Below are 21,898 nucleotides of genomic sequence, written 5' to 3' on the forward strand. Positions count from 1 at the left end.
GGTATTATGCTGAGTGAAATAAGTCAATTGGAGAACAAACATTAAATGGTTTCACTCATACGGGGAATATAAAACATAGTAAAAGGGATTAAAGGGAAAAGGAGAGAAATTGAGTGGGAAATATCAGTGAGGATGACAGAACACGAGAGACTCCTAACTCTGGGAAATGAACAAAGGGTAGCGGAAGGGGAGGTAGGTGGGAGGATGGGGTGACTGGGTGATGGGCACTGAGGAGGACACTTGATGGGATGAGCACTGGGTATTATACTACATGTTGGCAAATCGAACTCCAATAAGAAAATACAAAGAAAAAAAATGTTGGTTCTATGCATTTTGGAATGTCATCAAGAACGAGGACTACCAACCATCCCCCCAGCAGAGATACGATCATGTTACTTTTCAGCACTGTAGGTCTTCACAGGGCTCCAGTAAATTGTAAATGAGCCCTAACCCTACTTGAAGAGTTGAGAACACAGTCTCTGCCAGCTTCCAACATTTATGTGACCAGGAAACAAGAGATAAATTAACTTCCCTGAACCATTTCCTCACCTGCAAATTGGAGATAACAGAGTAGCATCTCATCAGGTTATTTATGGAGATAAATGAACTAATAAAGAACTAAGAGCCAGTTATGTCCTGAATAGTGTCAACTGTCCCTATCCACAATTGAGAGATGCCACAAGAGACAAAATTCTCCAAATTCAAAGTTTTGAATCCACTGGGAAAAAAAGGCTATTACTGAAGACTAAGGGTACCCTTGAAATGCCTGCTTCAAGGAACTCAGTCTTTTTACTGCTAGCCCAAAGTGCCAGGAGCAGAACTGCTCGGTTCTAGGAACAAGAGGAAGGAGGCAGACCTGGGAGGCATGTAGGTATGAGCAGTGGCCAGAACTAACAACAGTGTCCCGGTGGGACATCCATGGGGGTATGTTTGTGGAGGCAAATTGAAAGGAAGCAAACTTTGACCCAACATAAAGAATAAATGGTGACCTTGCAAAAAGCCATCTCTAGATAGCCGTGGGCTACATGATTTTGCAGTAAGTCAATCCTCCAAAATCCTAAGGAATCTTATTTCATATTTAGAGAATCTATGTCTTTTCTTTATGGTTACTTGACATCTTTCAAAGAGATGGTTTGTAAAGTTTCTGTGTATAGGCCCTAAAGTTGGAAATACCTGGATTTGTATCCTGCCTCTGCCACTCTCTTGGCTGTGTGAGCTTAGGTAAGTTAGTGAACTTCTCTGCACCAAGGATGATATTAATTATACCCATTTCAATGAGCTGCTGTGAAAATGCAGATAACATTAAGAGTTTCAATATTGACTAGCACTTACTAAAATGCTATTATTATAATTATTATCTTTTTTTATTTTTTAATTTTTTATGATAGTCACACACACACAGAGAGAGAGAGAGGGAGGCAGAGACATAGACAGAGGGAGAAGCAGGCTCCATGCACCGGGAGCCCGACGTGGGATTCGATCCTGGGTCTCCAGGATCACGCCCTGGGCCAAAGGCAGGCGCCAAACTGCTGTGCCACCCAGGGATCCCTATAATTATTATTTCTTTTTTCATCTTCCAGTCCCTGGATCCTTCACCATTTTTTATAGATACCCGGCACCTTTCTGGATTCTCTTTTTCTTTACCAAGTCTGGGACCCAGCCTGTCATTTTATTTATTTATTTATTTAAAGATTTTATTTATTTATTCATGAGAGACACACACAGAGAGAGGCAGAGACACAGGCAGAGGGAGAAGCAGGCTCCATGCAGGGAGCCTGATGTGGGACTCGATCCCGGGTCTCCAGGATCACGCCCTGGGCTGAAGGCAGCGCTAAACTGCTGAGCCACCCAGGCTGCCCCAGCCTGTCATTTTACAGTAACATTCTCCAACACTCTGGATCTCCTGCCACCATGACCCAAAGGTTGGTTGCTGAAATGGAGTGGGTGCCATGGGAATTAAACTACATGTCTGTTTTGTCAAATGGATGTCCACATTTCTGGCAGTGATGTCAGGGCTACACCAATTCAAGAATACCAGCTTTGAAATCAGATGCACCTGAGTTTAAGTCCGGCCTCTGGTAGTTAACAGTGTACTTGGCCTTAGACATCATGGTCTCTTAGGCCTCCATGTGCTCACCTGTGACTTTGGGCTACAGGATCTGCTGGGCTGGACATCATCCATGTGCCCCACCAGGTATTGCTCTACCACTCTGCCCTCTGGCTTCATAAGAGTAGTACCCAAAGGTAGGTTCACACATCTGCCTTCCAGAAGGGCCTGCAGTGGTTCAGACTTTTTCAAACACAGCTTGAATACCATTGCTAAGCCCAAAAATCTGGCCCCAGGAGTAAGTCTAACTGTGTAGCCTGTAATTTGACATAGCTCCTGATCCCCACCTTGTGCCTCGACTTATGCTGTTCCCTGCTAGGTCCTGACTGCACAGGACCAAATCCTACCTTTTGCTTCAGCCTGGCTCAAGTGCCTTTAAGCCATTCTTTCGCTCAACCCCCAAACATAGGGACTGTTCTCTTGCAAGAACTCCTATATCCTATCCTATATCACTGTCTATGTATCTTTCTCTCAACATTATATCACTTCCTGCTTTGTATTACAATTGTGTGTTTTATTTCTCATGCTGATTTGTAAGTCCCATGGGGGAAATCACTGTATTTTACTCCTGTGCCTCCCATAATTGCTTGCCCATGCAGGCTGCTTAACAGATCCTAAGTGAATGATGTGTGTTGTGCCATTGGTGGGTGAAGTCCATAAGCTAGGTGAAAGACTTTAGAAAGCAATTCTTTGGGGGTGTTCTGCAGCTATATGAGCAAGCACTGTGTTCCTGTACAGTACTCCTCGTGTCGAGGGATGGGATGAGGAGTAAATTCATCTCTAATCTCTCTTTTGGATCACTGCTACTTATAGTTCATGACAAAACACTGTCTAAAAAGGCTCACTAGGGGTAACCCTGCATGAATGATGATATTCCAGAACAGATGGCAGGCTCTGGGGGAGGGGAAAGTGTGAAGGGAGAGTGTAAAGGGAAATTTTCACTCTCTCTCGCCAACCTGCCAACCAGGAGAAATGGAATACACCCTCTATGCTGGTGTCTTTGATTCCCCTTCTGACATGAAGACACACCGTAATGAATTAACATTTATATCTTAGTGATAAATTCAGCCAAGATGTATCGAACTTACATTATGGGTCCCAGCACTGCCATGTGCTTTAGGGGATACTGAGGACCAGAGGCAGGGTGTCCGCCTCTATTTATTGCTCAGGTTTACATGAGAAGCAAAATCTAAACATACTACCAACCAGAGAGAGGAGGCATATGGATGGGTTCACTATTTGACAACTCTGCCCTAAAGCCATTCATGAGTTGAAAGCATTTTAACACAATTTGAGGTCACATTATGGGAGCCTCAGATTCTCTGTGCCTGAGTTACTCTCTGGGAAGAAATAAGGTTCCTTTAAGGTAGCCAGGGGTAAAAATAGCTTACCACTGACTTTGAATTGGAGCTAAACATTTTAGCCTTTATGAAGCAACCTTCACTGGCTACCTGCCTCCCTGGCTTCAGACTGACCCCTTACTTCTGTCCCTCATCTCAGAAACGTAAACCGACACGCTGCTCATGGCCATTTGAGGGAAATGCCCGGACTGGTTTTGGATCCTGTAGGTAGAGCACAGGGGCACAGACTGCCGGCTGGGGCTCCTGCTGGCAGGAGGAAGGAGCAGGTTGGGTTACGGGATACCCAGCAAGTGGACCACATGTCCTCCTTTCCCCTGAGCTTCCATCTAGCTGGTGTTTCAAATTAGTTTACATAGTCCTATGACTTGGAAGAATGAAGAAATGAAATTTCACATTTTTAACGTCACTTATTGTACTGGTAATTGCTTGATTCTTGCAGTTCTTGTGTTTTCCCAGCAACCTATTTCACAGAGTGGTTGAGAAGATGAGCTAAAATAGGTTCAAGTGCTTAGGAGAGTGACAGCCCATGGTTGGCAGTAAAAATATTAGGTGTTAAATATAAAATTCATTACTTGCTGGTCTGTGTTTTAACCTATTAACTCCTGAAGAGCAGAAAATATATTTGACTCCTCCTTGATTCAACCTAGCAAAAACATACATAAATTCTTCCCCTTCTATTCTTTAATACTTTCTGATGATGTATCCTTAAAAAAGTAATTTTTAATGTTAACTGCTATAAATTAGTTCTCTTCCTTTTTTATACTCATATGCTTATTATAAATACCCCTCAATCCAGCACCAACTGGTTCAGGATAAAAGGACCCTACATCTCTTGACTAGCAGGGCTTGCCTGCATAGAGCTGCACTGGGAGTGGTTAAGGGGGGGTGTTGGTGTCCCCTCACTTATGAAGTTTTTGTCTTCTTTCTTTCTTTCTTTCTTTCTTTCTTTCTTTCTTTCTTTTCTTCTTTCTTCTTTCTTTCCCACAGATGAACAGACATCAGCTCTTGCAGCTGCTCTAATGACCCTGTCCAAAGGAAAGCTACTCTAAAAATAGAATCAAAGGGAACAAATGGTCTGCCTGACAACCTATTTTGAGGGGCAGGAGGTTGGAGGATTCAAAAAAATGAAAGTATGTTATCAAGTAGGATGAGAAACGTACAGATTGGAAAAATTTTAAGGCATGACTTTTACCAAAAAAAAAGCTCAATTGGTCAAGTTCATAGCTATGTGCCATCTAAAGAGATTAAGTTAAACATGTGAAGTTGCCAGTATCAGATACGGCCTAATGCCTTCAGGTTTTACACAATGCTTTCTATACTTCCTATATATAATAAAGCCCTTGGTATCTTAGGAACACAATTTAAAAAGTTTTCATAGTAAACCACAGGCCTTTGGAATGGTGTTAAGGGAAAAAAACCTAAAGACTCCATCAAAAACTGCTAGAACTTATAAATGAGTTCAGTAAAGTTGTAGGACATAGAATGAATGTATGGAAATCTCTTGCATTTCTATACACTAATAATGAAACAGCAGAAAATGAAATTAAGAAAACAATCCCACTTACAATTGCACCAAAAATAGTAAAATACTAGGACAAATTTAACCAAAGCCCTATACTATGAAAACTATAAAACATTTATGAAAGAAATTGAAGATGACACCAAAAAAAGTGGAAAGATATTCTATGCTCCCGAGTTGGAAGAAGAAATATTGTTAAAATGTGTATACTACCCAAAGTAATCTATGCATTTAATGCAATCTCTATCAAAATACAACAGCATTTTTCACAGAGCTAGAGTGAACAATCCTAAAATTTGTATGGAACCAGAGAAGACCCCAAAGAACCAAAGCAATCTTGATAAAGAAAAAGAAAAACAAAACTGGAGCTATTACAATTCCAGACTTCAAGTGACATTACAAAGATGTACAAAGCTGTAGTAATTAAAACAGTTTGATACTGGCAAAAAAATAGACACACAGATCAATAGAACAGAATAGAAAGCCCAGAAATAAACCCATAATTAATTATATGATCAACTGATCTTTGACAAAAGAGGAAAGAAAATACAATGAGAAAAGCTCTCTTCAACAAATGGTGTTGGAAAAACTGGTCAGCTACACACGAAAGAATAAAACTGGACCACTTTCTTAAACCATTTACAAAAATAAATTCAAAATGGATGAAAGCTCTAAATGTGAGCCCTGAAAACATAAAAATCCTAGAAGAGTACACAGGCAGTAATTTTTCTGACATTGGCTATGATAACAGTTTTCTAGATATGCCTCCTGAGGCAAGGGAAACAAAAACAAAAATAAACTATTGGGACTACATCAAAATAAAAAGCTTCTGTACAGCAAAGGAAACAATCATCAAAGCAAAAAGGCAATCTCCTGGATGGGAGAAGTTATTTGCAAATAATATATCCAATAATGGGGTTGCTACCAAAACTATATTTAAAAAAACTGCTACAACTCAACACCCCATAAACAAATAATCCCATTAAAAATGGGCAGAAGTCATGAACAAATGTTTCTCTAAAGAAGACATCCAAATGGCCAACAGACATGAAAAGATGCTCAGCATCCGTCATCATCAGGGAAATGCCAATTAAAACCACACTGAGATAACACCTCACCCCTGTCAGAATGGCTAACATCAAAAACACGAGAAACAATAAGTATTGATGAGAATGTGGAGAAAAAGTAACCCTTATGCATTGGTGGAAGGAATGCAAACTGGTGCAGCCACTATGAAAAACAGTGTGGAGATTCCTCAAAAAGTTAAAAATAGAACTACCCTATAATTTGGTAATTTATAGCCAAATTATGGAAGCAGCCTACAAGTCCATTGGTAGATGAATATATAAAGAAATTTACTCAGCCGAAAAGGAGAATGAAATTTGCGACAACATGGATGGAACAAGTATAACGGTAAGAGAAATAAGTCAGAGAAAGATAAATACCATATGATTTCAATGATGTGTGAAATTTAAGAAGCAAAAGAAATGGGCGAATGAAAAAAAGAGAGAGGGAGAAACCAAGAAACAGACTCTTAACTATGAAGAACAAACAGATGGTTATCAGAGGGGAGGTGGGTGAGGGTATGTGTGAAATAATGATGGTGATTAAGAGTACATTTATCATGATGAGCACTGAGAAAAGTATAGAATTGTTGAATCACTGTATTATACACCTGAAACTAATATAACATTATACCTTAACAATACTGGAATTAAAAGAAAAAACTTAATGAAAAAATAAAATAAAATGGTATCAAGGGCCTTCCAAGTTTTCCAACTCTTCAGAGAATATTTAGCTCTCAGGAACTCTTGGTATTACCATGGTACAAACTGAGCATTCACCAAACACATAATGGCACCCTGGACTTTCTCCATGAACTCATAGCTCAAAGTCTTGCCTAGGAGAAACTGTCATTTCTGTGGTCTTTTAATTTTCCCTTCTCCCTGGGTAAACTGGGAGTGATCTAAATGAGGGGAAAGCAAATCAAACAGCAGAGTCACATACCTACCATTTGAGTGGACATGGAAGCCCCTAGAACCATGTCTAGAATCATTAACTTTTTTTTAGGGTATGTTCTTACATAGGGTTTTTAATAACTATAGATTTAATTACACTGTATATCCAGTTATACATTTTGCTTGTTTACTTATTTCATAAGTATTTTCACCCATATTACATTCATTACATCTTTTTTTTTTCAACTTAATCTGTTTAAGCAATCTCCACTGCCAACATGGGGCTTGAACTCATGACCCCAAGACCAAGAGTTGCACATTCCTCTAAGCCAGCCAGACACACCTCAGTACATCTTTTAAATTAGTTTGTCACAAAATACACTCATGCTTAAAAATGTAAATTACATAGAAGTGTGTCAAGTGAAAAGTAAAAGCTTTTGTTTCCTATACTCAAGAGATACTAGCTCTATTATAGCCTTCCAGAGCTTTTTATCTATGAGTGTCTGCCTGTGTCTAGGTGAGCTGTTTATGTATAGATTAATTTTTCTTTATATTTATGGGATCATTCTAAACATCAGGTCTGGCAACTTGATTTTTTTTCCTTAATAATGTATTTCAGGTTGTCAGATTTAGCAAATAAAAATACAGGATACCCTGTTAAATGTGAATTTCAAATCAACAAGAATTTTTTTAGTGTAAATATGTCTCAGATATTGCATGAAACAAACTTATACCAAAAAATAATCTATTGTTGATCTGACATTCATATTTCATGGGCATCCTGTCTTATATACTATAAGCACATTTCCATAGCTGCACATTTCCACATGTCTAAATCTGGGCAGGCAATCTTGGAGTAGAATCAGGGGGAATTTTTCTCTTCTTTTTTCTTATTTGTCATTATCAAAGGTTTATCACTGTAACTGCTTTATAGGGAGAGTAGGTCCTATGAGCTGGAAGTCCTCTTCATCCACAGAGCACCTTGATTAGTGAGGCCACAGAACCCCGGGAGTGAGTCTATGGAATACTCTCTGACTCTGCCTCATAGAGGCAGAAGACCCCCTGGGGCAGCCAGAGGGAAGGAACAGAGGAGAAGACCAGGCCAGCACTTTGGGAGGCCCCTTCTGCTGACTTCCTCAAAATCATCTAAGTTATCCTCTAGTTCCTGGGATTGATGGAGTTGGCAGGATCTTCTTGGTGGGGTGCCCTGAGCCCACTAAGACTTTTATCGAGTCCTAGGTTCCCCATGGGTTCTGGCTCCTTTTTCTCCCTTTGGGGTGATATCTGATCCTCTACCCCCATCCTCCACATATGGTTGACTAGATACCCTGAGGAGTGTGGGGGACTTTGTGCCTATGAGGTCTCCTGGGGGCCCTGGGGCTGGGCCCCAGTTCCCGAAGGGAGATTTGGCAAGTGGATCATCTCCACTATTTCACTCAGTATTTCTCACATGGGACTGCATGAGATTGGGCAGCCAGCATGCGGCTGATGTGCTGATTTTGAGTGACTCAAATTGTTTATACAGAAAAGGCCCTGCCAGAAAATATTGTCCTCTCCCACCTCCCCACTCTGCGGTGGCCTAGAGAAAACAAGTGAAAGGAAGGAGAAGGGAATGGGAAGTTGGAAAAAAAGAAGGTGTGAAGTTGATAAAAGCCCTGAGAGAAACCAAGGAACCCAGCTGAGAAGGAATCTGGGGAATGTCTATGGCCAAGAGTCTAAGAATTTTTGTATATACTAACTTATTCAATCCTAACAAGAACCCTAGGAGGTAGGAGCTATGACTACAGCAATTTACAAAAGAGGGGGAAGGGAGGAAAGGAAAGGAAAGGAAAGGAAAGAAAGAAAGAAAGAAAGAAAGAAAGAAAGAAAGAAAGAAAGAAAGAAATTGGAGTCCAGAGAAATTAGGTAATTTACCCAAGATCACAAAACAGCTAGAAAGTGGTAGAGATGGCTTGGCTTTTGGTCAATAGAGTTGACTCCAGAGTCTATGGTACAAAATACTTGGGTAAATGTGACTAATGTGGATTTTTAACTTGACTGTATAGTGTGTGATATGACTACTTCCCATTGCCCCCAACTTTCTAGTAAACTCTACTATACTCATGAATGACTTGTTTTACATTTTACTTTTTTAGAACGAGTAAGGAGGCTATTTCTTATTTAGATCTATAAAGTAAAGAAGCAGGAATGCCTGGGCATCAGTGAACACGTGACCATAAACTTTCCTGGGGCCCATACAAATCTTCGGGAAGGCATGTATATCAGTCAGGATACTGACAGGGGAAAGCCAACACCCTCACAGGGTTTAACCAAGAGTTTAATGAAGAAACATTGGGGTGGTGCAGGGTCGGGGGGCAGAATTAAGGGAACCAGGAAAGGAAGGTGAAGCACCAACTGGGCTGGCATGAGAGAGAAGCCTTTATACTCCTTGTCCTTAAGGGGCAAGGGAGATAACTGTGTTATTGAGTCTAAAAGGAGCTTGGAACCTTGGAAGGCAAATCTCCTGCCCAGAGCTATGACTACAGAATGAAGAGCCATGGCAACACAGGAAAGAAGCAGAGAGAATAAATATCTCTTCCTCTTTCTCTTTCGGATCTCTGATATCCTACAGGAGTTTCTTGGCCAAATCCAACCAAGAAGCCAGAGGCAAGGGACCCTGATAAGGCAATCTAAAGGTCAGCCTTGGGAGACAGAGAGGAGGCAGACAAGGATGGAGGTGAAGAAAACATAAAATAATAGCACTGGAATTGGAACTTTAACAAGCTCTGGGAGACAGAGTGTGTGTGTGTGTGTGTGTGCGTGTGTGTGCAGTGCATAGAAAGACACTAGTTTGGGTTCAGGCTCTCCATTGGGCTTCAGTTGTTCCTGGATTTCACCAAAAGCCCAGATATATCTTAGAGAGACTGAACTCTGAAGGCATATGCTCCCCCCTGTCCCAGGAGCCCGGTTACATCCTGAGGTCTCTGTGACTGAGAACATCTTTTGTGCTCACCTGAGTCAGCGAGCCAAGCCCAGGCTTGGCCTGAACCATCTGGCTGCCTGAAGCCAATGGCCAGGTATTGTTCATCTCTCTGGTGTCTTGCTGACTCTGGATTAGGCTCACTGTCAGAGGGGCCCATTCTATTCCCATGCCAGTGATACTGATGAGCAAGGCATCCATAGACTATTTTTGAGTGTCAGCCTAAGTGTTCAGGACATTGCATAGCTCATGTAAAAGAGACTACTTTATGATTCATTATTTTAAAAAAATTATATAATGTCATTTGTAATCTTAACATGCCATGTGACACATGATTCTTATTTGACAGGTTACTTTAGGTGAAATCTTCATTGGAAATGGTTGCTTTTGTATTTCGTTAATCTTAAAACAGAGTACTTTTAGGCAAGGGTAATAATCTTTCAGAATAAATTCCTCCTATATAGGCTTTCATTTATTAACCTGAAAGTCCAACAGGAGTTACTTGTTTGGACTTGAAGTAATGCCATTCGACATCAGAATTTTTTTTTTTTAGATTTTATTTATTTATTCATGAGAGACACACACACACAGAGAGGCAGAAATACAGGCAGAGGGAGAAGCAGGCTTCAAGGAGCCCGGGATCCCCAGACCCCGGGATCATGGCCTAAGCCAAAGGCAAGACGCTCAACCACTGAGCCACCCAGGCATCCCAGACACCAGAATTATTACTTCTTAGAATAAGGTCAATATTATTCTGATCACAGTAAAATGTGACTGCCATCTTATGATTTTTTGCTCTACCTTGTAAACCTGAAAATTGGAATAGGAACAATAGTTAACAGTTTTTAGGAAGCAAACTGTTATTAAAGCCATAACAACTAATTTGCAACAATTTATTTTAGCGGAAAATGTCAGGTGTGTGTTGGCCATCCTGTCATCAGGGGTAGCGATGATTCATATGCCCCTTGAGGGTGGAGAAATGAAGGCTTTAGAAGGATGGGAATGATATGTTGATGTGGATTTTCTGGGGTAGGCTTACTACAGACTCCGGTGGCAGTATTAGAGTCCTGTGGCTACACTGAAGCCTTTTAGCACTTTCTGCTGTTACTTCAACTAACCCACAGTGAGTGTTTCATCTGATTCTGATCTTTGCTTCTATGTGATACAGTGAAAAAAAAACCCAAACCCATGATTCGATATTCATGATTATGTGGTATAAGGTGATGTTGTGATGTGATCTATGAGATTATCTTTGAAATGTTTTGAAGTGTCATTTCATTCTTATCTTTCTCAGGGGAGCATTGGCCCTTTAGGCTAGGAATTTCTTGCTTTCTCTCTCTCTTTTTTATCTTTTTGTTTTTCAGTGCTCCTTATCATCTTGGTTTTGGCTCTGTGTTCGTTCCAAGGTCGCTGTTATCCAAATACTTCTCAGTGAACTCATGCAGCCTCTCAGTGTTGGCTTCCAGGCCCAAAGCCCTCCCAGGGGATGTGGAGAGCACAGCAGGCTGGAAAAGCTAGGAAAGAGAGGAGAAGACTATGTTCTGAAATGCCATCCCATTCAAACTGTCCACATGAAGGATAAATTCCAGCAAATACACCTTTCCATTTCTTGCTGAACTTCTAAGATCTGAAGGCAACCCCAAAGGGCAAAAATCTTAAAAATAAAAAGCCAGAGGGGCACCTGGGTGGTGTAGTCAGTGAAGTGTCAGACTCTTGGTTTCGGCTCAGGTTGTGGTCTCAGGGTTGTGGGATCCAAGCTGAGTTTGGAGCCTGCTTAAGATTCTCTCTCCCTCTGCACCTTCCTGGCTTTCTAAAATAAATAAATAAATCTTAAAAAAAAATAAGTAAAAAATTTTAAATAAAAAACTAGAAATGCATAGAAGCAGGGTTAAACCTGAGACTTTCCCTGTCCCCCATACAACCAAGATATCTGAAGATGTCACATTCTCAGTGGAATGAAATGGTAGGCTGGGAAAAAATCTGCCTCATTGCAGAAGGCACCACCCAAAACAAACAAACAAACAAACCAACAAACAACTTGGTGGGGAATAAAATGACAATAGCAATTTCTTCTCTAAGGATCTGTAATCAGAGGCCTACCCTTTTGAGGATCTGGGATACCAATCTACAGTATCTGCTCAGTCAGAGACACTAGAAGGGAAACCTAGAAGTGAAGTGATCCTTAGTGGCAGCCCTAGTACACGTGCACATCCTCTCTGGAGAGAAATACCCTTATCAAGCTCTCGTGGGTTATCAAAATCTGAGTTTATAATAAAACAATTACCAGATGTTTTAGGAAACAATAATCATGACTGAGATTTGCCAGAATCTCACACACACACACACACACACACACACACACACACACACACACAAACAGTTCTATATCTCGGTAAGATTTCAGATATTGGAATTACTAGAGAAGATAGAATGATTATCCACGAAATACATGCTAATAGAGATGTTACATATGTTTCGTATCACATTTTAAAATAATTTTCCAATTAAAAAGATAGAACCAAAACACTGGACAACAATAGTAGGTCCACTGAGAGGGAGTGATTAGAGGTATAAAATTTTAAGATTCCTGTATTTTTGGAAGGAGAATCTGTATTTTATTTTACTTGGAGCTTTGTTAAATTATGTATACAATTTTAAAGGTAACTACTAAGAGGATAAAAGTAGAGTGTAACATAGAGTGAACAAAACGTAATCTAAAACACATCAGGAGAAAAAAAAGAGAAACAAATGAAAAACAACAAAGAGATCACAGGATCATCTGGGTGCTGGCGCAGTGGTTGAGCATCTGCCTTAGGCTCAGGTCATGATCCTGCGGTCCTGGGATGGAGTCCCCCATCGGGCTCCCCATGGGGAGCCCGCTTCTCCCTTTGCCCATTTCTCTGCCTTTCTGTGTCTCTCATGAATAAATAAATAAGATCTTAAAAAACCCCACAAACCCAAAGAGATCGCAAAAGAAGATGGCAGAAATAAATACAAATTTATCAGTAATCATAATAAGTATATAATAGCCCCTTTACTTATGGTTTTGCCTTCTGCAGTTTCAGTCACTCACAGTCAACTGTGGGCCAGAGGTAGATGATCCTCCTCTTGATGTATTGTCATAGGCTATGTTACAGTGCCCATGTCATTCACCTCATTTCATCTAGTCCTGTCCCATAGGCATGCAATCCTCTCACAACAACACCAGAAGAAGGCTGAGGGGTGGGCGCCTGGCTGGCTCAATCAGGGGAGTGTGCAACTTTTGATCTTGGGGTTTTAAGTTTGAGCCCCACATTGAGTGTAGAGATTACTTAAAAATAAAATCTTAAAAAAAGAGAAGGTGAGTAGAGGACAATAAATATTTTGAGAGAGAGAGAGAGAGAGACTACATTCACATGGCTTTTATTGCAGTCTGTTGTTATATTTGTTCTATTTTATTATTCATCTCTTGCTGTGCCTCATTTATAAGTTAAACTTTATCATATGGATATATGTATAGGAAAAAACAGTCTCTATAGGGTTCGGTACTTTCTGCTCTTTCCAGCACCTGGGGGTCTTGGTTAAAGGAGGGCTATTGTGCCAATTTTTCTTTTAGCCTCAAAACCAATGTTTCTGATTGTAAAAGTGCTTCCATCCTCCCTGTGTGTGGCTTTGGTGCAGGCCCCACAGATGGTGGTGCAGGAGCAGTGGTGGCTTTCTCCTGTGACCTGGCAGTCCCCTAAGGACCAATCATGAGCTTGAAGTGTCTGGCCTAAGGCAGGCATTAGCCAGCATCTGAGGTGGTGGTATTGGTGTCAGGTTACAATGGCAAATGTTTCTCTGACAGCATCTTTTAGGATGCTTGTTTTTGACACTGAGTCTGTATTCAACATGAAAAGAAAATGCACCTCTGAGGGAAACAAGGTGGAAGCATGGAACTTTTGTTTCTGTGGAGGAGATTATCTTGAGGGGTGCAGAGCCACCTCCAGAACACCCTGAGGATGAGAAGGATCCTTCAAAGTCTGGGAGCAGGTCTCACTCTGGAGCAGATAAAAGAGAGAAATGAAAGGAAAGCAGATCTTTAAAAAAAAAAAAAATGGAAGGAGTTATGTTGACTATCCAGAAAGTCAGGAAAAAGGAGATTTTTTTAAAAATGATGTTTTGTCCCAAGTCTGCCAAAGAAAAAAGAAGAGAGAAGGAATTCTGGTGGAACAACAGGCTCTGAGTATTTAGAAAAATATTCTCAGAGCATTTACATGGATCTTAAGACCAAAAAACCCCAATGCTTTGTTGATGCTTTTTCCTTTAACTCGTACTTAAGATAATGCTTCTAATAAAATGGATAAACATAGCTTATCCAAGTTTAAAGCGGGAATAAGAAGTACACCCCATCCCATTTTAATGAACTCATCCTGGCTCCCAGAGATCTCAGCCATCACTAGGTGCATCCCACAATAGCCTGAAATACCTGATGTAGAGCTAGGCTGCCACCAACTGGTGGACCGTGTTTGTTTCTGCTCTGCTTTCCAGGAAGCATAACGGACTTTTTTTGTATTTCTAGTGCTTGACCTTTGGACATTTCCACTCTTTTGAAAGGAAAGCTAAATCTAAAATCACACTTTAAGTATCCCAAACTGGCTTTGCCTGTTACTATTCTGCACCAAATAAATAGGCTGGGACTCCACTCTTGACTTCTTGAGAAAGGGGTTCAGAACTTTCCAACATCTGGTTAACCACTGGCTTAGTTGAGGGTCTTTCATCTGTAAGGTAAGTTTCAACTCAAACTTCTTACATCTCAAATCTGCATTTATTTGCTCATATACCTAGTAAGTATGGAACTTATCTCAAAGACCCCCAGCACTCAAGCCACGTGTGGTGTAAGACACAATCTAGAGTCATAGAGCAAAGTTTGCTTTGCTGTTCCCTTGCGCTCACACTCAGCACCCCCACTGGTTCAGAGGGGGCCCTTCCCTAAGGATGGATCAGGATCTTTACCACAAGAAAGCAAAGAGAAAAAATAGTGTTTATCTTTTCAATTTGTAAACATATTTAAAATTTTCATAACAGATTTTTGAAGGAGCTTTGGCTTTGCAAAATCAGACTTTTGAGAGAAGAAAGACTTATTGAGATTCAAAAGAGTTAAACCCTAAAGGAAACAGGGGATGGGATCTGTGCCTTAACTAACATATGGGAGAGGAAATAGTTGGCGCTGGCCCTGAGGACCAAATTAGGATTGCCCAGATGTGGAGTTTGAAAGAGGAAGGGATGGAGCAGATCTGGAAGGAGGCTGGTGATCCTATGAGTGGAGGAGTGCACCTGGGGGGACTTTTCCAAGGGGAAGTGGGTCTGCACTGGAGCACTGCCCAAGCTTCTGCTCCAACAGCATTTGAGACTAATTATCTGGTTTGAATCTCCCACTGAAATGAAGAAAAAAAAATTTTAAATAATCTTCTCAAAAGCATTGATGACCTGTAAAACAGTATGCAGGACAAAAGCTATAATAGGAACATGGAGTGATAAGAATACAGAAGCCACTCTTCCCAACTACTAAATGTGAGTTTTGAGTTTTTAAGAACTTGCAAGTTACAGAGTACAAGAAAAAAAAAAAAAGCTCCATAAAATAGGAGACATCAGCCTAGAAAGCTGGATTCTGTAAATGGCCATATCCCTTCCGTGACCAGCTTCATAATTTATGGGACCCAGCGTAAAATAAAAATGCAAGGCACCTCATCCAAAACTCTTAGGAATTTTAAGACAGTAACAGCAGAGCATCAATCCCAGTAAGAAGCTCTTCTGAGCTCACTGCCCTATGCAACCCCTTGTGGAACTAGGGTGAGCTAGATGTGAGCACAACTCTCACCATCTCGGGCAGACTACCTTTCTAAACAGCCACAACACAGCCTTCATGTGGGTTTACAACTGAAATTCATACTGTCTGGGTCATCCTCAAATACCTCCAGCCAGGAATTTAGCATAAAGGAGACTTGGGCTGATCGTGCCACAAGGAGCTGGACGGAATCTAAGACAAGTCCTGTCTGACGGAATAAAAATTCAATCCAAGGACTAAGTCAATCCCCCTATTCACAGAACCAAGTAAAACAGTTCACAGTCACAAATCATACACAACATAAGGAAGCAAGCCACCATGAACAAAACCAACGGAAATAAGAAAATTAATTCTAAAAAAGGGAGGTGGTGCCTGGGTGGCTCAGTCCGTTAAGTTTCTGACCCTTGGTTTCAGCTCAGGTCATGATCTCAGGGTCTTGAGATTAAGACCCCTGACAGGCTCCATCTCAGTGGCAAATCTGCTCGAGATTCTCAGCCTGTGCCCCTCCCCACCGTTCATGTGTGCTCTCTCTCTCAATCTCTCTAAAATAAATAAAAAATTTTTTAAAAGAATTGTAAAAAAAAAAAAAAAAGACCTACAAAGATGTTTCTATTGTTGGCCTTCTCAGACACCAAATATTAAAAGGCAACATAACACGCTTGCTTTTTCGTTTTTGTTTTTTTAAACTAAGGTCAGGGTGTGACATCCCACTACAATTTTGTAAGATGTTACCCTTGGAAGAACCTGGGTAAACAATACATGGGATCTCCCTGTATTATTCCTCACGACTACATGAGAATCTACAATTATCACAAAATAAAAAATTCAATAAAATTTGAGGAAAAGCTAGATAATATGAGCAGTGAATAGAATTATTAAAAGCATGAACAAGTAGATTTTTAAAAAGTTGGTAGAATGTCTAGAACTGAAAAGGAAGAAAGGAAGAAGGAAAGAAAGAAAGAGGAAGAAAGAAATAAAAAAGAAAGAAGGAAGGAAGAATTATTGAGCTAGAAGAACATTCCAAAGCAATTTTGCAGAATGCAGCATAGAGAGAAGAAGAGATGGAAAAATGTGACCTAGAGGTTAAGAGACGAGTAAGACAGAATAAATAAATCTAACATGTCAAATTAGAGTTCTCAATGAAGAGGAGAAAGTTAGAATGGGAAAGAGGAAACACTTAAGGAGATGACAGCTGAGAATTTTCCACAATTGGTGAAGGACACTAATCCACACCAAACATGGCATATTAAAAATGTACAACAAAACAGCCATGATGAAAAGAGGATTACTTCCAAAGGAACAAAATTAGGCCACTGACTTTTTGACAATTCATTTAGAACCTTCCTGCACACACTGACCACCTTTCAATAACTTCCCATTAGCTTCTGGATAGAGGCCAAAATATTTTGCATGGTCTACAGTGCCATGCGTTCATAGGCTTCTTCAGGAGCCATTGTCCTGTCAGCAATCTGTGCTTCATGGTTTTCTTCCAGTTTTTGGTGGAACTGCTGTCTTGTCTCCTGGCTGGAAACTTCAGACACAACACTTCCTCCATCCACATCACTTCCCACTATCTCTGTCCTTCACCTCCGTAACTGCTTCTCATCCTGCAGGACTCGGATCAAAGTTCTCTTCCTTTGGAAGTGCAGTACATGTTTGTTGAATCTGTGTTTATTTTTTGTTTGTTTTGCAGCCCAACATTTGAGCTCCACTTCTGCCTCAAGGGGGGTCTTATAAATTGTATCCTTTGACTGATACGACTTCAAACTTCTTATTCAGAATAGCTATTAGAAAGTATTCATCAAGGTGCCTGGGTGGCTTAGTTGGTTGAGTGACTGACTCTTGGTTTCGGCTCAGGTCATGATCTCAGGGTCCTGGGATCGAGCCTCCCTCACTCACTTGCTCTTTCTAAAACGGATAAATAAATCTTTTTTTTTTTTTAAAGAAATTATTCAGCATATGCTAAGGACTACTAACAAGTGAAACTGATTTTCTGATGTGGTTTAGTAAAATGTCTCCTTACTAAATAGTTAGAGTTCTGTATTTTTTTAAAAAAATCCAGAAAACATTATTTTTCTTACATGAAGTACTCTACCTTCAAATTTTCTAAGTTCCAACATAAACTCAGTTGAAGTTTTTATGTGAAATGCTTCTATAAACTGGCAAGTCCATTTTTAAGAAAATAGGGTTAAGAAGTCTCTCTTCCTTTCAGGTACAAAGGGTAGAAAGTTACCAAATCCACAAAGTGTGCTAGGGTCTTATTGTCTCTCAGTCCTATAATCAATCATGCTTCTGACTTTTCAAAGCAAGATGAGTTGGTCTCCATATACATATGGGTTTGGTTCAAGTACAAGAATCTTTGTTTGGGGTGGTCTGGAAGCATTCAGTAACTTTTCAGGTGAAGGATAATATATAGAATTATTAATTTTTAAAAGATTTTTATTTATTATTGAGAGACACAGAGAGAGGGAGAGACATAGGCAGAGGGATAAGCAGGCTCCCTGCTTATTAAATTAAATTATTAATTTAAATGAGTTTATGAGAATCATGAGAGGGAAATTTAATCATGAAATCTTTTTCACTCTTTATACCGTTTCTTAAAATAGCTACTAAGAAAAAAGAAGAAAAAAAAGAAAAAAGAAAAGAGGAAAAAAACAGCTACTGAAAAAGCTACCTGTAGAAAAACGTTTCAAGAGTGACTTCTAAAAGATAGTTTTGAAAATAATAAATATTAATTCCAATTTTCAAACCAAGGAGGTATAAAAATGAAACAAAATAGGTACCATGACCTCTCCATCCACTTCACCCACATATATAATCTGTACAGAACTGTACAAAATGAAAGGTGAAAAGATTGTCCAATATCTCACCCCCTTTTTATATCCAGTATTTCATGATCAAAATGCATATATGCTAGCATGGTGACTTTGGCTAATAATATTGTACTGCATATTTGAAAGTTGCTAAGAGGGACACTTGAGTGGCTCAGTGGTTGAGCATCTGCCTTTGGCTCAGGGTGTGATCCTGGAGTTTTGGGATCGAGTCCCACATCAGGCTTCCTGCCTGGAGCCTGCTTCTCCCTCTGCTTATGTCTCTGCCTCTCTGTCTCTGTGTCTCTCATGAATAAATAAATAAAATCTTTTTTAAAAAGTTGCTAAGAAAGTAGATCTTAAAAGTCCCAATCACAAGAAACACTTTGTTTTTATAACTATTGTGGTGACAGATGGTAACTAGACTTATCATAGTGATCATTTCACAATATACACAAATACCCTGTTATTTTGTATGCCTGAAACAAATATAATGCTATGTGTTAATGATACCTTAAAAAATCATATTTTCTAAAATAGAGATCTATTTGCAGACATACACATTTTTGCACAAAAGCCATTATGTTGTTTGTAACTTCTTTCATTTAATGGTATATAAGAAACAATTTGCTACTGAGAAGTTCTAACTATAAATCATGGCTTTATAATAGAAGAGAATAGAAACTTTAGGACTCTTACACAGAATGGTATTTTGGCCTCGCCTGAAAAGCTCAGAGGGATATAGCATTTTCAGAGAAGGGTTTTGGATTGCTTTTGTGGCAAAAGAATAGTCTTGGTCTCTCTCATTGTTCAGATACAGATCTTGGAGGTAAGTCTTCCCATAGGTCAATTCAAGCTCTAGAATTGGCCAGTTATGTATTCTTGGGAAAGTAACTTAATCTCTCTAAGCCAAAATGGAACAAACAAGCACTTAAATTACAGGATGCTCCCATCCAGCATCTATGAGATTATGTGTATAAGTAATGAGTGCATGATTACAAAGTAATCCTTCAGAAGTTGTAGGGGTTTTTTTAAGAGTTAATTTATTTATTTATTCATGAGAGACACACAGAGAGAGGTAGAAACATAGGCAGAGAAGAAGCAGACTCCCTGCAGGGAGCCTGATGTGGGACTCGATCCCAGGACCCCGGGATCATGACCTGACCCAAAGGTAGATGCTCAACCACTGAGCCACTCAGGAGCCCCTTATCTTTAGTTTCTATGCTTCTCCTAGTAAAATTTCAAAGGAATCCTCTTTGCTGGATACTTATTTATTCTGTGCCTGTTTTATTAGGAGCTACCCACCTACACAGCTGCTGAAATGCTGAGTTACCAGTTCCCAGCTTGTGCTGCTGCCCTGCCCTGCCCTCTAGAGGCATAAAGATGTCAGAGCAGCGGCTCCTCTCCCTCCTGCTGCGGGAGGCTGCCAACCACGGACCTTCAGCCCTGGCAATTCCTCAGTAACAGAGCTCTTGCTAGAGTGCTTGCTTGATGCAACTTTCTTGCCAGAGGAGGATTGATTTTAAGGGACAGCAGCTGTCTTGGACTGTACTTTGAGTCAAAGTGCTCAAGAAAAGTAGGCCATCCCAACACTTACAATATGCCACTTTCGAGTGACTACTCTGGGATCCTTTGATGTGAGCCTTCAATTCAGCAAGCTGGAGGAAGGACGGCAAGGTGCGAGAGATGTGGCAGGGCCAGAGTCCCCTCTTCATCATCACCTTTATCTTTCTCTGTCCTCTCATACTCCCTCCTGATGGAGAATGTAGTAGTCAGTCCTGGTTCTCTAGAAAAACAGAACCAATGGGAATCTATCTATCTATCTATCTATCTATCTATCTATCTATCTATTTATTTATCTATCTATCAACTTATATATCTAGAGATTTATTATAAAGAAGTTGGTTTACACAATTACAGAAGCTGAGAAGTTGCATAATCTACTGTCTGTGAGCTAGAACCCCAGGAAAGCTGGTAGTATGATTCCAGTCTGAGTCTGAAGGCCTGAGACTCAGGAGTGCCAATAGTGTAAGTCCTAGTCCAAGGGCAGGACAAGACCCATGTCACAGCTCAAGTGGTCAAGCAGAGAGAAAATGATCAACCTTCCTCTGCTTTTTGGTTTTATTCATGTTCCCAGCAGGTGGGATGATGCCCACAATGGAGACAGCAATCTACTGCACTCAGCTCACCAAGTCAAATGCTTATATCCCCTAGAAACACCCTTACAGATACACAGAAATAATATTTAATCAGTTTATCTGGACATCTCATGGCCCAGTCAGGTTGACATGTACAATTCACCATCATAGGGAAGAATTATTTGAAAGACAATGTAACATGACAAAACTAAGTAATATGCTAGCATAATAATGAGAGGAGGTAAATGGGAGCAATGTCAGTTTCATAGATTCTGTAACATAAAGAATTCAAAATTGCTAACCATCAGCACACATACTTCATAAGAAAGCACAGGAGGGGCTGCCACCCAAAGTCCAGAATAAAGCCAAGAAGGAGCTTGAGAGGCATCTTACTCTGCTGTTCAGAGGTGAGCCTGGAAGCCCCAGGGAAGGGCAGAGTGGTATCCAGAGCATCCTGAAGGGAGGAGATTCCAGATGCCCTTTCAGGGTGGGAAGGCTATTCAGAAATGTAAAAAAAAAAAAAAAAAAAAAAAAAGACTCATGAGAACAGTAAAAATAAATATTTTGCAACGTTCTCCACCCTCTGTGTATTAATTCTAGCTTTAATGTTATTTGCTTTGTGATAACATATTTTCCCTACAAACCATTCCAGGAACTGAAGGTATAAAATGTTAACATAGAAGATTCCACTCATTTCTGGTGCTCAAGAGAAAGAAGGCAAAGATAACATATTTTCCCTATAATCCATTCCAGGCATTGAAGGTACAAAAAGTTAACATAGAAAATTCAGTTCATTCCTTGTGCTCAAGAAAAAGAAAGTGAAGATTCCATATCCTAATTGGAATTTTGTGTTTTTCCTGAGGAATGTCACCAGTTGTATAACTCAGTAGGCCTCCACCCTGACTTCACATTAGAATAATCTAGAGATTTTCTAAAGTTAAATCACAACTGGGAGGGGGGATGGGGCTGGACATTTGTTGTTTTAGAAGCTCCCCGAGTGATGTTGGTGTAGCCAGGTGTACGGGGTGTAGCCATTAATACGAAGTGGGAATGCAGGACTAGACCACTGCATTTGCACTTCGTACACGTTTGGTGGGTGAGGTGGACACCTTAGAGAAGTGGAGGCAGGTTCCACTATGACCCCCAGACTGGCCTACAGGGTTCCCAGGCACACCCCTGCATACACAATAGGAATAATATTCAAATGCCCTTTCAGGGTGGGAGGGCTCTTCAGAAATGT

The 21,898-nt window shown here is 40.3% G+C and overlaps 1 protein-coding gene across 13 annotated transcripts in view; it reads right to left on the reverse strand.

The window, feature by feature from the left end:
- The window catches only part of KLHL31 (kelch like family member 31), a 141,375-nt gene that overhangs the window by 61,007 nt on the left and 58,470 nt on the right, over nucleotides 1–21,898 (reverse strand). For 2 of the 13 annotated variants that reach the window (XM_072734109.1, XM_072734049.1), the window contains exons 3-4: nucleotides 21,052–21,154; nucleotides 20,118–20,273 (exon numbers count right to left, since the gene is read on the reverse strand). The exons of 5 other annotated variants lie outside the window; for them this stretch is intronic. The gene's annotated coding sequence lies outside the window, so the exon portion shown is untranslated. Of the gene's footprint in view, nucleotides 1–20,117; nucleotides 20,307–20,975; nucleotides 21,155–21,898 lie in introns of those variants that run through there. 6 more of the 13 variants (XM_072734101.1, XM_072734048.1, XM_072734056.1 and 3 more) reach the window with 5 other exon arrangements.

Source organism: Vulpes vulpes, chromosome 1, assembly GCF_048418805.1.
Source record: "Vulpes vulpes isolate BD-2025 chromosome 1, VulVul3, whole genome shotgun sequence".
NCBI lineage: Eukaryota > Metazoa > Chordata > Mammalia > Carnivora > Canidae > Vulpes > Vulpes vulpes.